General features: G+C 43.8%; 9 non-coding genes across 9 annotated transcripts; 3 read left to right on the forward strand and 6 right to left on the reverse strand.

Annotated features, from left to right (window-relative positions):
- Positions 1-2,040: 2,040 nt before the first annotated feature.
- Positions 2,041-2,112, reverse strand: TRNAQ-CUG (transfer RNA glutamine (anticodon CUG)). Its single transcript has one exon. It is a non-coding gene; the product is annotated as a tRNA-Gln (tRNA).
- Positions 2,113-3,112: 1,000 nt separating this feature from the next.
- On the reverse strand, positions 3,113-3,184 carry TRNAM-CAU (transfer RNA methionine (anticodon CAU)). The gene has a single exon. It is a non-coding gene; the product is annotated as a tRNA-Met (tRNA).
- Positions 3,185-6,879: 3,695 nt separating this feature from the next.
- On the forward strand, positions 6,880-6,951 carry TRNAW-CCA (transfer RNA tryptophan (anticodon CCA)). Its single transcript has one exon. It is a non-coding gene; the product is annotated as a tRNA-Trp (tRNA).
- Positions 6,952-8,064: 1,113 nt separating this feature from the next.
- TRNAS-AGA (transfer RNA serine (anticodon AGA)) lies at positions 8,065-8,146 on the reverse strand. The gene has a single exon. It is a non-coding gene; the product is annotated as a tRNA-Ser (tRNA).
- Positions 8,147-9,514: 1,368 nt separating this feature from the next.
- On the reverse strand, positions 9,515-9,596 carry TRNAS-GCU (transfer RNA serine (anticodon GCU)). Its single transcript has one exon. It is a non-coding gene; the product is annotated as a tRNA-Ser (tRNA).
- A 795-nt stretch (positions 9,597-10,391) lies between these two features.
- TRNAQ-CUG (transfer RNA glutamine (anticodon CUG)) lies at positions 10,392-10,463 on the reverse strand. The gene has a single exon. It is a non-coding gene; the product is annotated as a tRNA-Gln (tRNA).
- A 4,350-nt stretch (positions 10,464-14,813) lies between these two features.
- TRNAQ-UUG (transfer RNA glutamine (anticodon UUG)) lies at positions 14,814-14,885 on the reverse strand. The gene has a single exon. It is a non-coding gene; the product is annotated as a tRNA-Gln (tRNA).
- A 472-nt stretch (positions 14,886-15,357) lies between these two features.
- On the forward strand, positions 15,358-15,429 carry TRNAQ-UUG (transfer RNA glutamine (anticodon UUG)). The gene has a single exon. It is a non-coding gene; the product is annotated as a tRNA-Gln (tRNA).
- An 821-nt stretch (positions 15,430-16,250) lies between these two features.
- Positions 16,251-16,322, forward strand: TRNAQ-CUG (transfer RNA glutamine (anticodon CUG)). The gene has a single exon. It is a non-coding gene; the product is annotated as a tRNA-Gln (tRNA).

Genomic DNA, 16,322 nt, shown 5'->3' on the forward strand with positions numbered 1-16,322 from the left:
GATTGTTCTCTTGGAATCCTCTCTTCTCTAGGAATCTCTCTCTCTCTCTCTCTCTCTCTCTCTCTCTCTCTCTCTCTCTCTCTCTCTCTCTCTCTCTCTCAAACCTTCTCCTCTCTTAGAACTCTAGCCTCTCTCGACTTTGCATTCTCTTCCTTAATCTCTTCTTCTACCACGTGTTCCATTGATTCTCATATTTTCCTTACAAGGAGAATATCATAGGGGTTTTACCTGCCCTAGTTAAACATTGATTTGTCTGTGTCTGTCATTCTTCACCCTGGTTCTCAGATTCCCTGCCTCTCCTCGGGTCCCTAACACAAAGGAGAACCCCTTCTTGTGGGCCCTGCTGGACAGGGAACCCACACCCAGAGTCCTACATCTAGAAAATATTTGATTTGGACTCAGATTTTCTTAACTCTGGGTTCCTGGCTCAATACACCATGCCCCTAGCTTCCTCTAAGAAAAAACTGGGGAGCGTTTGGGGAAAAAAGATGAAAAGTTCTGTTTGGAGCAGGGTGATTAAGATGATTTAGGGACATTCAGTTCAAGATGTTCAAGAGGGAATTGAAGATGCAAGACCTTAGCTTAGCAGAGAATAGAGCTGGATGTATGTAGAGCTGGGAATGAGCTTGATAGTGAAGGAAACTGAAGCCATAAGAATTGATAACCTTAGCAAATGAGGGTTATGGAATATATGGAATATGGAAGGGAAAAGGATAGAAGGTTCCCAAAAGGCTCCTATACCTGGCATAGATGAAGACCTTGTAAGGGATTTGATTTGGTCTATTGCCTAACCTTTCCTCTCAGATATCCATTCTTTCTTCTCTGGGTTAATCTGCAGTTTCAAATGCTATAGATGAGCATTAAGCAAAGGAAATTAGATTCATGAAGTCAGAAGCCCTTGCTAATTTAAAAGAAAGCATTTTCAGTTGAATATCAAAGTGGGAGGCCAGAGAATTTATAAGACACAATGGGAGAAAATGAAATTCTTTACATGTGAATCTTTAGTAGTCATGGAAAAATTAACCCTTTCCTCCCTCTTAACAATAGTTAAACAATAAGCAGCAGTTTGGCCCACGGTTATCTGTCCCTCCCTTGTGGCCCTCCAAGAGTTATCTGATACTGTTATACAAGAAAGGAGGAAGCTCCATAGAAGGGAGAGACTGTAGATTGGTTCTATTCAATAATGACATTATTCAAAATGAGGTAGGCACAGATTGGGTAAGAAAGGATAGAATTTCCTGGGATATGCCAGAACTGCTTCCTCAATTTTCCATTCGTCAGATTAGGATGACTATGCAGATTATTGCCAACTCAATCATTTGCCATGTGCATAAATAAACATCTATTTAGAGCCTCTCTGCATTTTCCATTTCACCAGCAGTATTTTTGCTGTACCCCTCCAAACTGGCTTTCCCTTTACACCAAAACATCTATGGCAAAATAGTGAATTCCTTGGTTGTCATCTCCTAGGTGTGGAAGACAGGCAGGATTCCCTGAATATTATTTGGAGAAAAACAACACTGGGGGAGATTAGCTCTCATAAAGTAAAAGTAGTTACTCAATTTTCTTCTGCCAGGAGTCTGTGCAAAAACGGGAGTACAATGATTAAAAAGTATATCCACATGTAATTTGGGGAAAAAATTATAAACCAACCCCCTCCCCCAAAATATTTGTATAACATGTCATATATTACCTACCAACTTGGGGAGGGGTAGGGGAGAGAAAGAAGACATGGATCACAAAATGTAAGAAAATGCTTATTAAAATTTCTATCAACATGTAGTCTGAAAATTTTTTTTTTAAATTTAAAAGCAAACATGGGAGTGGATCAAAAAATGGGAGTTGTGATGAGGTGATGGAAACATGAAAAGGCTGGTGTGAGTAAGAGCCCTATTTCAAAATGTGACTCCTTCATTTTGGATATCTGGAAAATCCGGCTGCTGAACAAGATGACCTCTAAGACCCCTTGCAGCTCTGACAGTCTAGCAATAAGAGAAGCTGAAAAGGCATATAAAATAGATGGTTCTTTAGGAATCGAAAAGGTCCCACCGAGATTTGAACTCGGATCGCTGGATTCAGAGTCCAGAGTGCTAACCATTACACCATGGAACCACGGGACTACACCTGGCTCCTCAACTATGGGTACTCCTTGAACCTTATCCAGAACCTTTCATCTAGCTTCTCTCTGTTTTCACCCAACTTTTAACCAGGATTCCAAGAGGCCGTAGCATGCTCACTGGTAAAACCTTCTGGGCAGAAACTAAACCGGCACTAAAAAGGGTCACCAACAAGCTTCAAAAACTAGGGAGTGTCGACACCAAACATATGAAGACTCCCCCCACCCCCTTGGAATGGATAATGAAGATTGCTGAATGCCACAAGTGCTTAGCGCTTGGTCAGACATCAAAGATGCCAAGGTTTTCGAAGGTGTTTCTGACTTTTGTCCGCCTTTGTCCACTTTGTCCGCTCTGATGACTCACAGAGAGTGGAGTTGATCACTTCGTGCAATTTTGCCTTAAATTGAATCCAATTCACTCCGGAGTCAAGACATGGTCCTGTGGTGGCATTGATCCTCTTCATAAAACGAGGGAACAACAATGGCAGTGAACTGGCCATGCCTGTCTGGTGCCTCCAGTCCAACTTTCATCTTCAAAGGTCTTATGTACTCCGCTTCTCTGGGCATCTTAAAGAGTAGGATTTCCCAGAGGGAGAGAACTTTACCTGAAATCCCCTTCGTATGTCAAAGTAGAAGATCAGTTCTGATAGCAGTCGAGAATTAACATGAAAGATTCCAAGGAGGGAGGGTTTGAACGCGGTGTGATGAACTGGACGGATCTCAGAGCAACCTCCAGACATAGGATCATCGACTGAAGAGCTGGGAGTGATCTTGGAGGTCATGGAGTCCAACATTATTTTACAGATGAGGAAAATAAGGTTGAGAAGGGTTCAGCGACGCCCCAGGACGCATAGGTAGTCACTGTCAGGGTGAAGATTTGGACTAATGTTCTCCTGACTCCAAATCCAGCATTCTATGTATTCGGCCATCTGGCGACGTTCATCATAATTGTATTTTTAAAAAACATATCAGTTGATTTAAAAAAAAGGGAGAAGCTAGCAGAGGATGGTTTCGATCCATCGACCTCTGGGTTATGGGCCCAGCACGCTTCCGCTGCGCCACTCTGCTTCCTGGGAAACTCCAGGGCTATCAGTTCACCTAAAATGGGTGTAATTGTTCCCATTTGCTACCATCCCACACTTTTTCCTATGCCATGTCATTCAGGGTTAGGTTTACATTAGGATCAAGGTTCAAATGAACTACAAAACCGTAACTCTTTCCGGAGCACATCCTACCTGTTGAAACGAGGATCCTGGGGAAAATGTCACTTCCAGTGTGGCTTTTGGCACTGCTCTCATCACCCCCTCTCCTGATTCCAATACGCGATCCTCCCTTCTGGAGAAACAAGATTCTTTACAGAAAAAATCTTCGTCTTGATTACCGAACTCTCCCACTTCTTCCTTTTCTTTACTTCCTTCTTTGTTCTTTGCTTCAGTCAATCTTTCAGATTAAGCTGTTTAGTCTTCAATTAGTTTGAATGGTTTCCTCGATGGCCCTTAGTTCAATGTAATTTCATTACAACGTGGACCATAAAAGGTATTTAATATTGCTACTTTTCTGCATTTGTTGGAGTTTTTTTAGACCCTAATGTATGGTCAACATTTATTAAGGTGCCATGCACAACTGAGAAATTTCTGTACTCTTTCATTTGCCCACACAATAATCACAAAATTCAAATTATAGGACACTTTCCCAAAATTCTATGGTCTTTTAACTTCTTGTTTATTTATTTTTTTAATAAGTAAAAAAGACCATGGTTCCATTTTCCTAGGACTGTGTCTTACTACACAACTCTGATCCATTTAAGATTTAAACCACACCCAGTCCTAGTTAGAACTGACTGCTGATATTAAGGATTACTAGGAGGAAGGGTCTGAAGGTGGGGAGACAGAAGGAACTCGGTCTCAAAAAAACCCAAAGGATCATAGATTTAAAGTTGTAAGTGACCTTGGAGATCATGGAGTCCAACTCCCACATTTTATAGAAGGAAAAATTAAGGTTAAGAAGAAAGTTCAGTATATCAGTATATCACTGTGTCTAACCAGTAAGATTTTTTTAGACGAAATTGTAGCTAATGTTTTCTTGATCCCGAGTCCAGCATTCTATCGATTGTGACACCTACGTTCTTTAAATATATAAGTAAGTGTGTGTGTCTCTATAGATGCATATGTATATCTGTTGATAGATATAGATTCTTCAAGGATTCATAGGATAGTTTTTATTCATCAACTTCTGGGTGGGGAAGGTAAGCTCTCTCTGAGTCACTGTGCTTCCTTGAGATCCAATGTCTGATATTCCCCTTAATAGAAATTCATGTTCCCATTTTCTATCAGCATAAGATTTCTCATGTGTGCTCACATAGATAGGATCATAGACTTTAAATCCAGGGCCCAGGGTCAAACTTTGTAGCTTTACGTAGCTTTATGCTGGGCTCCCATTAACACCTGTGCCTATTTCAATAAAACTATGGTATTCTCTGCTGACTGCAAGCCTGGACTCCTGCTCTTTCTTTTACATTCTACTTTCTGACTGTGTTTCAGCGTCATAAAGACTCTCCTTCCCTTGGAGGATTCAGAGAAGATCAGATTACTCAAAAGTGGGACCATACCAAAAAAGCTTTCTTGGAGTCTTTGTATGGACTGGATTCCAAAAGTATGAAGCATTGCAAAAAACTCAGATTTTTTTTTTTTCTGATGCATCCATCGGTCTTTTAAAAAAGATATTTCATTTTACCAATTACATGCAATAACAATATTCTACATAACTTTTCTGAAGTTATATGATCCAAATTGTCTCCATCTCTCCTTTCCCTTCCCTTCATAGATGGTAGCAATTTGATCTGGGTTCTACATGTATTGCCATGCAAAATATATTTTCATATTGTTCATTGTTGTAAGAGAATATATATAAAAGTAAATAGAAAAATATATAGAATTATGTAAAGAGAATGTATCTAAAACCAAAGAGAATACATAAAAAACTCAAAACCCTAAATAACAACCCAAGTAAACTAAAGTGAAAATTAGTATGCTTTGATCTGCATTCCTACTCCAATAGTTCTTTTTCTGGAGGTGGATAGCGCTCTTTATCATAACTCCCTCAGAATTGTCCCAGATCATCGTATTGCTGAGAGTAGCTAAGTCTTTCACAGTTGATCATTCCATAAGATCGCTGTTATTGTGTGCAACGTTCTCCTGGTTTTGCTCATTTCATTCTGCATCAGTTCATGGAGGCCTTTCCAATCTTTCTGAAATCATTCTGTTCTTCATTCCTTACAGCATGATAGCGTTCCATCTCCATCATGTATTACAATTTGTTCAGCTATTCCCCAACTGATGAACATCCCCTCAATTTCCGATTCCTTACCACCACAAAAAGAGCTGCTATAAATCAATTTGTACAAATGGGTTCTCCCCCCACCCCGCCTTTTAAAAAATCTCTTTGAGATGGAGACCCCAGTAATTACTGTATCCACATCTTCCCCATCTTCCTCCCTTTGCTTCTCTTCCTTTTCTTTCCGTCTCGTTTTCTAACTTCCTTCTTTTGTTTCTTATTTTTTAAAACAGACAGACAGACAGACAGACAGACAAATTCTTCGACATATGGGGCGGTTCTCCGGAAGAGCAAACCTGACCAATAGAGGGGAAGGCCTCGCGAAAACAAAGGACATTCATAAAAATCTATGAAGAAGTAAATGGGGGAAAGAGTTGAGGCAGGATAGCATTTGGCTTAGATGTACTTTTTATATGCTTTTGTTTGGGGCAGGTTTGAGCAGAACTTTCTCTTTCCTCATCCTTTCAAAATCCTGGAATCCAAGATCAATCCCAGCTACGACATTCTAGGAATATTGACTCTGCTTGAGTTACGGACAAAAACAGGAGTCGGTGGACTTCCTTCTTTAAGGCGTTTACAAACCTTATTCTGAGGAGGAGTGCCTAGGGTTAGCCAGGTTGCCCCAGAAGTTCAGTGTTCCTGTGCTGAGATACAGGCAGTTCGTTTCCCCCGGGAAAGAGAGATTTGCTTTGTTTCTTTTCTACAGCCATTGTCTTAAACCTTTTCCTTCGGCCAGTCTCGTTTCTTTAGGACTCTTCGTCTTGGTCCACTGAAGAGCTTGAACAAGTCTTGAATGAATCGGAAGGCACAGAAAAGAAATCCTCTCCACACGTTCAGTTCCTCCCAATTTTCTTGAGCTTCTACGGTGCTGGAAAGCGCGATGCTCAGCGAGGGGGAACAGGAGGACTAGTAGGAAGCAGCAGGCCCCGCCAGCAAGATCCCGACGTTCTTCCTGCACCTGAGCCGATGAAGGAAGAAAGCTTTTTGCAAGCGTGAGAGGAGGCCAGAGTAAATTCAAGGCCTGGCGAATGCACGGAGGCGGAAGAGAGTGTTGTAAAATTCCAATCCTCGAGTGAGTTTGACAGATGCTGGAAAGGTAAAGTTTAGGCGCCAGGCCGAGTGTCCTCCGACTACTTCTTTATAGACGTGCTTACCTATCCCTCTCTTTAATCCACTCTTATACTTTCAGTCGAGCATGAAAAGTAAGCCAAACGAAACAAAACAGACAAAACCCTGTAAGTCCATAGAGGACAAAGGCCGGGCCACTTTGCCCGCGACCTCCTTGGCGTGGAGTTCAAAGCCTGTTGCTTAACGGGCTCTTACTTAGTGCTTGGGGATGTGTCGATTAAAGGGGTAGCAGAACGGATGGAATGAAGAACTGCGTTTTACGCTCAAAATCCTTAAGAGGAAAAATGAGGGGTTTCCTGTATGACCTCGTGGCGCAACGGTAGCGCGTCTGACTCCAGATCAGAAGGTTGCGTGTTCAAATCACGTCGGGGTCACAGTAGGTTTCCCTTTTCCTTTTCAGCTCTTTTCTCCAGCCTCCGCCAAATGCGGGGAAACTCAAGGACGGCGGGGGAAAAGAGACAACTTCAGCACTTTAGGGCCCCCTCCGTTTAGCCACGAGGAAGTGAAGAAGTGTTCTGACTCTGCCTCCCACTGTCGCGGCCTCGGGGTCCCCTGCTCTTCTCCTACCTGACTTGCGGTCCACAACACAGGACCCCACTGAGTAGACGGCGAGCACCCCTTTGTCCCATTTTGTCTGTTGGAGAAGACCATCCTGAAGGAAATCTGGGCCGACAACTCTTAGCCCCCAAATTGAACGGTGTGGGAGGAACGCAGCCAATTTTCTGTTAAGAAGATACCTTGTCGGAAGACGGCACCACAGTGCTTAAGACAAAGCGTCGGGGGGGGGGGGGGAGGGGGTGTGTGCGAGAACATTATCCTTGTTCTTACGGATGTTTCCATCATCTAGCTAGCACACCTCAGAACACCTTGCCCAGATTTTACTGTGATTTCTGCGATACCTCACCTCACTCCTGTTTCTCCCCCTTGGAGGACAGGGAGAATAAGGGAGCACAAAGACAACGCGAGCAACTACTATCAGAAATGGATGGAAGAACAAGCCTAGAGTTGGACTTTCTTTTTCGCACTCTGTTTTCAGAGTAAAGCTTCTCTCTGGACTTTGTAGGCTGCACCCAGCAAGCGAGAGGATGCGATTGAAAGTTGGGAGTGCCTGGGTAGCGACTGCCCGACACCATATACGTGGGGGGAATTCATTAATTCAGTTCTTTCATTTGTTCAACAATCGCTCATCAAGTAGTTACTGTCTGCATGGTAAGATGCTGGACTCCAGGGACGATGGAGAAAAACCCAAGTGGCCATATGGTTCAGGACTTCGTGGACCTTATTATTAAGAGCCAACCCCCCCCCCCCCCGCCCCTCGGCCAGTGGGGCTTGGAGGAAAAGGCTCAATAATATTCCCCAGTAGGGTGCTTGAAGAAAGTCGGGATGGAAGGAGCGAGTCTCAAGAGAGTTTTGCTTGCGAAGCACCTTTGGGGGCCCGCCCATTGGATGAATTTCCTGAAGGTGTGGAAAAGAGGGAATACTAAAGCCGTAGTCGGTAGGATTCGAACCTACGCGGGGAAACCCCAATGGATTTCTAGTCCATCGCCTTAACCACTCGGCCACGACTACCTGCCCGATGACAGCTCCCTCACCCCCCCCCTCCTTAGACAACAGAGTGACGCCCCACCGGCACCGGGATGGCCACGTTGAACCTCTCTCTCAAGATTCAGATACAGGGTACTTCACCAGCTACCCGACAACGCCCACAACCACACCCACGCCCCGTCCATCCGTCCTGACACCGAACCTTTTCCACCCTGGTGCCACCTCGACCCGAGTCCCTGGCGCAGCCGCTCTCACAACAAAGGCTCCAACAATGACAGGTTCCACTCTGGGATTCTCCCAGGACGCCGAAGTATTCCTTCTCGTACCATGAGAGGAGGTTCAGGCGCATTTGTGGATTTTCCACTTTCGCTAATCCATTCCTCCCTACCTTGGCCTCCCAACGTCCTCAGACCAACCAGGAGAAAGAGAACAACACGAACTTCGCGAGTGCGTCCCTTTGCCCCTCCAGCTCTCAACTTACTTATCCATCTCTAAAATGGGGGCGGCGGGCCTGTGACCGAAATGACAGGACCCTTTTTACCGTCTATCCCTTCACATAACCTAAGGGGACCGACCGGGCTCTGGGAGTTGAACGAAGAAGAGAGAGAGAGAGAGAGACGGTGGGTGGCTGAAACTCTGAGGGACAGGGGAGCGGGAGAAGAGGTGGGTGGGGCTTGAGCCAGATCTCGGACAGGAGGACAGAAAGATTTTGAACCAGGGAGACGAAGCCGCACAGACCAAGACTTGGAGTTAAGGGGGCCTCCACGAAAGGTTAGGGAAACGGTGAAAAGACTGGTCTGGTTGGACCGCTGGGAGATCGAGTGGGAGAGGGAGAGGCCCACCGTGAGGGCAGGAAACGCACCTTCTCTAACCCTTGGACCTCCCCGAGCGCCCAGCACTCTCGCGGCGGCATCCGTGTTTGCTGTTTGAATTGGTACCCACGGTTTGAATGACACATGGCACGGGTGGAGGTAGAAGGTAGCCGAGGGAGAGGGTGCCTCTGTTCTCTGGGCTCGCAAGGCGCCCGGAATCCTCCTGGGGACTGACTGTGTGACACGAAGGAAGAGGCAGGAGCCAGGCCTTTTCCATCGACCTCTCTCCAGCTGGAGATCTTGCGCTCAGTAGGGGAAGGGTCGGAGGGATGCCCGCCTGAAAATTTGGAGTCTAACTCGCGATAAAAAGACAGGCACTACAGTCCAGACAGGAAGGGTATTATACAGGGTTCTCGGGGTCTCCCCGCCAGCCTCTTTTAACACACGCGCTCGCTAAGCGTGGTGATGAAGATGAGGGCTCGCGGTCCAAGAGCACACTTGACTTCAGGATTCGGGAAGTTGGAGAGATCCCGGAGAAGGGAAATTTAAAAAACCCGGTCCCTCTTCGGGCAAGAGGAATCGACGAGGATGGGATTCGAACCCACGCGTGCAGAGCACAATGGATTAGCAGTCCATCGCCTTAACCACTCGGCCACCTCGTCCCGCTCGGAAGAGCGTCTCCACACAGCCACATGTAAGAGGCAAAAACCACGCACAGTCCCAGGTGGTAGACGCTATAGTGTGAGAGACAGAGAGACAGAGACAGAGAGAGGCAGGCACCCACAGACACTACACGTACACGTGTGCACGCTTGCCAGCCCTCCTTTGGCACACCTCCGTGGCCAAGAGCTTATGTTTCCTACGTTGTAAGCCGTGGTCAAATGGAAGCAGGACTCGTCAAATTCATCTCTCTTCCTCAGGATAACCGTCTCAACTTTGAGGACGATTCATCACGTCTGCTCTAAAGTCTTCTCTTCTCGGGCTTAAGCCTCCTCTGTGCCTTCAAATGACCCAACTGTCACATGCTTGCCATCCTCATTGCCTGCTCTGGAAGTGCTCTGGACCTCTCTAAAACATGACACGCAAATGACGTGTATTCCAGGTAAGGGAATAACCAGGACAGAACACAGCAGTAGAATCTCCTTCCTGGCCCTGGACAGCTGCACTCTAGGGAACGCAGCCAGAGGTGACAGGCCGGCGCGCTGAAATGAGCCCTGGACTTGGAGCACTGACATCAGGCCTCTGACGTTTTGTAATGGGCGAAATCGTGCGAGGTGCCTCCCGCCCCCTTCTCACCCCGGGGGGAGGGGCGCGCGGAGGAATGCTTTTTGAAAGAAGAAAAATGAGGCTGGAAAGAAAGAAAGGTCGACCTATGCTCGGCTATAAAAAGAGAAGGATGTGTTCCCGGAGATTGGCCTGAAATTTTCAGGGTGTCCAGGAAAAGAAACTGCGCAACAAGGTTCCACCGAGATTTGAACTCGGATCGCTGGATTCAGAGTCCAGAGTGCTAACCATTACACCATGGAACCGGCACGAAGAGCCCTCCCTTCCAAGTTTTATCCGACGCTAGCAAAATCCATCACTTCTATTGGTTGTGTTCATTCATTCCCAGCCCTTTGTTCTACCGCGCAGCTTTCCAAGTCCGAAGGCAGAGACTGCCTGCCTGGTTGAATTTGCCTCTCCTCACTTAGGCCGGCCTCTTCCGGCAGGCAGCAACGCATGTTTTCGCTCTCAAGCAAACCTACACTGAGCGAGTCAATCAGAACCTAATTGCCTATATCAAGAAAATAGAGAGAGAAATCAATGAATTGTCCTTTCAACTTAAACAATTAGAAAGAAAAAATCACAGGATTATCTCAATATATGCAGAAAAAGCCTTTGACAAAATGCAACACCCATTCCTATTTAAAATATTAGAAAGTATAGGAATAGAAAGGCTTTTCCTCAAAATAATAGACAGTATTAAAAAAAAAAAAACCATCAGCATGTATCATCTACAGTCAGGATAAGTTAGAAGCCTTCCAAATTAGATCTGGAGTGAAGTATTATCACCACAATTATTTAATATTGTACTAGAAGTGCTAGCTTTAGCAATTAGAGAGAAAAAAAAGAAATTGAAGGGAGTAAAGTAGGCAATGAGGAATTGCCTACCATTCTTAGCAGATAATATGATGACATTTTTAGAGAACCCTAGAAAATCAACTAAATGCTATTAGAAATAATTTATAATTTCAGCAAAGTGTCAGGTTACAAAAATAAAATCACATAATCAGGATTTCTATATATTTCCAACAAAAATCAGCAGCAAGAGTTAGAAAGAGAAATTGAATTTAAAGACACTCTAAACAGTATAAATTATTTGAGAATCTATCTGCGAAGACAAACTTAGAAATTATATGAACACAACTACAAAACACTTCACACAAATAAAACTAGATCTAATCAATTGGAAAAATATTAATTGTTTGTGGTGTAGCTAGGGAAGGGACAGATCTTAAGATTTAGAGTCTTTCATGAGCTGGTTGGGTCAGAGTTCCAAGGAGCAGTTTCCAACTGACTGAGTTTGGAGATGAAGGTGAAGAAGGAAGGTGTGTAGTTGAGACTCCCTGAAGAAAACACCTATGAAGCAACTGGCCTTTGAGGATCAAATGGCTGAGGATGTGAGGAAAATCTCCAGTCTTCCTGGTGGACAGATTGACTGGGGAAAAGAACTATCTGAGGACAGCACAACTGGGATTCCTGATACTTGACCAGCCATTGACTCTGTGTTTGTGAGATTCTGGGTTTACTGTGGTATATATTCTTAATAGTCTTTAGTGAAGATAGTTAGACAGTGAAAGTTTAGATAATCAAGTATAGTGGATAAAAAGTCAGATGCTACACTTCCCCTTATTTCATCCCCCAACATCTTTCCCTTCTCTGTTAATAAACTTGTTATTTAAATGTGAATTTTCCCTTGTGTATAAAACCTTTTCCCTTTCCTAAAGTCTCCATAACAGTGGGTAGGATAAGTTAATCTAATAAAATGACAATCCTACCTAAACTAATTTACTTATTCAGTGCCATACCTATCAAACTACCAAAAAACCTTTTTTTAATAGAATCTGAATTTTTTTTTTACAAAGTTCATCTGGAAAAACAAAAAATCAAGGGAACTAATGAAAAAAAAAGTGTGACAGATGGAGGTCTAGCAGTACCAGATCTTAAACTTGTAACATACCAGGCATATTAGCATCTAGGAAGTATGCTTGATGTATTGATATTGTATCCTATGTATTCATTTACCAGACTCATGGTCAGATCACTTAATGATCATTGTATGGAAAGCGACAGTCCCAAGGACAAGCTCCTGGGTGGGGCCTTGCGGGCCAGTGTCCTGGCTCCTGCTTTGTGGGACCACATTCCTTTCCAAAACACGTTGGATTAATCTCCTCCTCTTTGATTTTGTGATTGTCAAATCAACCAATGTTAAAACCTATGTCCTGCCACCTATTCATTAAACGCCTCCCACTTCACATTCCTAAAATCTCCAATAAAAGTTGGGGAACATGTGCAAGCCTCTCTCTTATATCTCTTGCCTTGCCTCTCTTGCACTTGCTCTCCCTCCTGCCTCTTAGGTCTTGCCTATAATGCTCCTCATGTCTGATTGATTTGAACAACACAGTTGCCCCACATATCTCCCATTAATCTTTTGGAAAATCTGGTCCATGGGAGATATCCTGGAGTTCTTGGCTCCCCACATGTTCTCTTGTTTCTCATACTTATAATTTCTCCACTTACTATCTTTTTCTACAGGGGTATTAATGGAGCTTGCGACTCCCCACGTGTTCTAACTTGTTGTCTCTGAGTCTTTATTCTGGTGTTTCTCCCTCTGTCTTTAATATTTTCATCCATATTCCTCCAGCCTCCATTCTCCTTCTCAGATCACCACCCACAGGTTCATTATATAGGAACTACTGGTGGTTCCTATGAAACTGTATTATAAAGCATTGATCATCAAAACAATATGGTACTGGATAAAATGCAGAAGGGTGGATCAATGGAATAGACTTGGGGTAAATGATGGCAGCAAGACAGTGTTCAATAAACCCAAAGATCCCAGCTTTTGGGACAAGAACCCACTATTTGACCAAAAAACTGCTGGGACAATCAGAAAATATTATGGCAGAAATTAGGTTTAGATCAACATCATACACCTTATACCAAGATAAATTCAAAATGGGTAAATGACTTAAATATAAAGAGGGAAATTATAAACAAATCAGGTTAACATAGAATAGTAACTGTCAGATCTATGGGAAAGGAAGGGATAATTTAAGACCAAACAAGTGATAGAGAACATTACAAAAAGTAAAATGAATAATTTTGCTTATATTAAATTTAAAAAGTGTTGTTATAAACAAAACCAATGCAACCAAAATTAGAAGGGAAGCAAAAAATTGGGGAAAATAATTTTATAATAAAAACCTCTGATAAAGGTCTAATTTCTCAATTTTATAAGGAACTAAGTCAGTTCTACAAGAAATCAAGCCATTCCACAGTTGAAAAATTATCAAGGGACATGAATAGGCAATTTTTAGATGAAGAAATCAAAACTATCCATAACCACATGAAAAAAAGTGTTCTAAATCCCTCCTAATTAGAAAAACGCCCATTAAAACAATTCTGAGGTACCACCTGACACCTACCAGCAGATTGGCCAATATGTCAGTAAATGCTGGAGGGAATGTAGCAAAATTGGGACACTAATACACTGCTGGTAGAGTTGTGAATTAATCCAACCATTCTAGAAGTCAATTTGGAATTATGCCCAAATGACTTTAAAAGAATGCATGTCCTTTAACCCAGCAATACCACTACTGGGTTTGTACCCCTAAGAGATAATAATGAAAAATATTTGTACAAAAATATTCATACCTGAGCTCTTTGTGGTGGCAAAAAAAAAATTGGAAAATGAGGGTGTGTGCCTCGATTGGGGAATAGCTGAACAAATTGTGGTATATGGTGGTGATGGAATACTATTGTACTGTAAGAAATGGTGAACTGGAAGATTTCTATATAAGAACCTCTATGAACTGATGCAGAGTGAAATCAGCAGAACTAAGAGAACATTGTTCACAGAAAGTGAAACATTGTGAAATGATGGAATGTAATGGACTTTACTACTAGTAGCAATGCAATGATCCAGGACAATCCCGAGGGACTTATGAGAAAGAATGCTATCCACATCGAGAAAAAGAACTGTGAGAGTAGAAACAGAGAAGATAAACATATGACTTATTTGTTTATATGGGTATATGATTGGGGGAGGTTTGGTTCCAAAAGATTGCTTTATTACAAAAATGAATAAAATGGAAATAGGTATCAAGTGATAACAGAGGTACAAACCAATGGAATTGCTTGTCGGGGGGAAGAGGGGAGGGAAAGAAAATGCATCGTGTAAACATGGAAAAATATTAAAACCAAAAACCAAAACAAAATAAAACTGGTGTTTTCCTGGAGAGAAATGAAAAGCGGCAGAAAGCAGGCCTGTCCAAGAATTCATACACAAACTCCCCCACCCCCACCCTCCTAGCACAAATATCATAATCTGTTCATCGATTACTGTTGGCAACTGGTCAGACAGAAGGAGCCATGGTCGGATGGACACAGATGGACGGAGAGACTCACGCAAATAGAATTCACAGAGTAACTTGAGGTTTGCATAGGGAGGACAACCACCATATAATCTCCTCTAGCGGGATGTGAGAGTCATGGAGTCATTCAGGACAGGAATCTCGGTGAAAGACTGTTAGTACGCTTTTCCAGCTTCATTTTAGGTTCACACAATTCCTCAATTTCCAAACGTGGGTCGTATTTTGGGGAGAAGACCTAAAAGGAGGTCCCACCGAGATTTGAACTCGGATCGCTGGATTCAAAGTCCAGAGTGCTAACCATTACACCATGGAACCTTGGTAGCAACACCATCCATTAATGGCCCTCTGTTTGACGTATTAACTCTTCCTTATGCTAGTTTCGTCAGTCATTCAAGAGCTGATAACCCAACATCAGCCTACTGCAAGGATATTCCCAGTATTGTAACTGAATGAAAGCTGACGGAAAAGGCGCAGCTACCACTACGCCCCTGGACCCTAGAGCTCCTTGAGAGCAGGGACAATCTATATTCTTGTCTTTTGTGCCTAACACTTAGTAGATGTTTAATAAATACTTGTTGGCTTAATTGAATGATAGATTACTACGGACCCTGTGAAGGCGTTGTGGTAGCTCCGTCTTCTCCGTCAGCTTTCATTCAGTTACAGTACTGGGAATATCCTTGCAGTAAGCTGAAGCTGAATTGTCAGCTCTTAAATCACTGACGAAACTAGCATAAGGAAGAGTTTATACATCAAACAGAGGGCCACTAAGAGGAAGGATCGCCGTAAGGGTCCTATGGTGTAATGGTTAGCACTCTGGACTTTGAATCCAGCGATCCGAGTTCAAATCTCGGTAGGACCTCTTTTTGGGTCTTCTCTCCCAAAATACGGCCCACGCGTCGAGACTGAGGAGTTGTGTGAACCTAAAATGAAGCAGGAAAAACGTACTAACAGTCTTTCCCCAAGAAACCTGAGCCAGATGACTCCACGACTCGCACATTCTGCTAGCAGGGATTATATGGTTGTTCTCCTCGAGGATCGGAGGATCAGATGAGTTGACATGAAAGCACAAGACGTTGCAAACCTCAAGGCGCTCTGTGAATCCTATTTGCTTCAGTCCCTCTGTCCGTCTGTCTCTCCACCCGCTCACGGATCCGAAATTGAAGGGAGTCAAGTAGGCCAAAAGTAAAAATGAACAAATTAAGATATTTGCTCTAGGAGGGTGGGAGTGGGGGAGTTTGTGTGTGGATTCTTCCTGAAAAGGTGGCCTTCTCCTGACGCTTTCATTTCTCTCCAGGAAAATAACAGTTTTCCACCAGCTGAAGGAGAGGGGTGCGCTAGAGTAGGAGCAGAGGAGGTAGGGGGACTGGGCGGGGAGAGAGGATGCGAAGAGATTTGCGAGATTTGGGGAGAGCTCTATCCGTCTGTCAAAAGAGGACCAGGTACCTGGGTGATTGACTCGTTCGGTGTAGGTTTGCTTGAGAGCGAAAACAGGCGTTGCTGCCTGCCGGAAGAGGCCGGCCTAAGTGAGGAGAGGCAAATTCAACCAGGCAGGCAGTCTCTGCCTTTGGACTTGGAAGCTGCGCGGTAGAACAAAGGGCTGGGAATGAATGAACACAACCAATAGAAGTGATGGATTTTGCTAGCGTCGGATAAAACTTGGAAGGGAGGGCTCTTCGTGCCGGTTCCATGGTGTAATGGTTAGCACTCTGGACTCTGAATCCAGCGATCCGAGTTCAAATCTCGGTGGAACCT

This window comes from Monodelphis domestica, chromosome 2 (assembly GCF_027887165.1).
Source record: "Monodelphis domestica isolate mMonDom1 chromosome 2, mMonDom1.pri, whole genome shotgun sequence".
In the NCBI taxonomy this organism is placed as follows: domain Eukaryota; kingdom Metazoa; phylum Chordata; class Mammalia; order Didelphimorphia; family Didelphidae; genus Monodelphis; species Monodelphis domestica.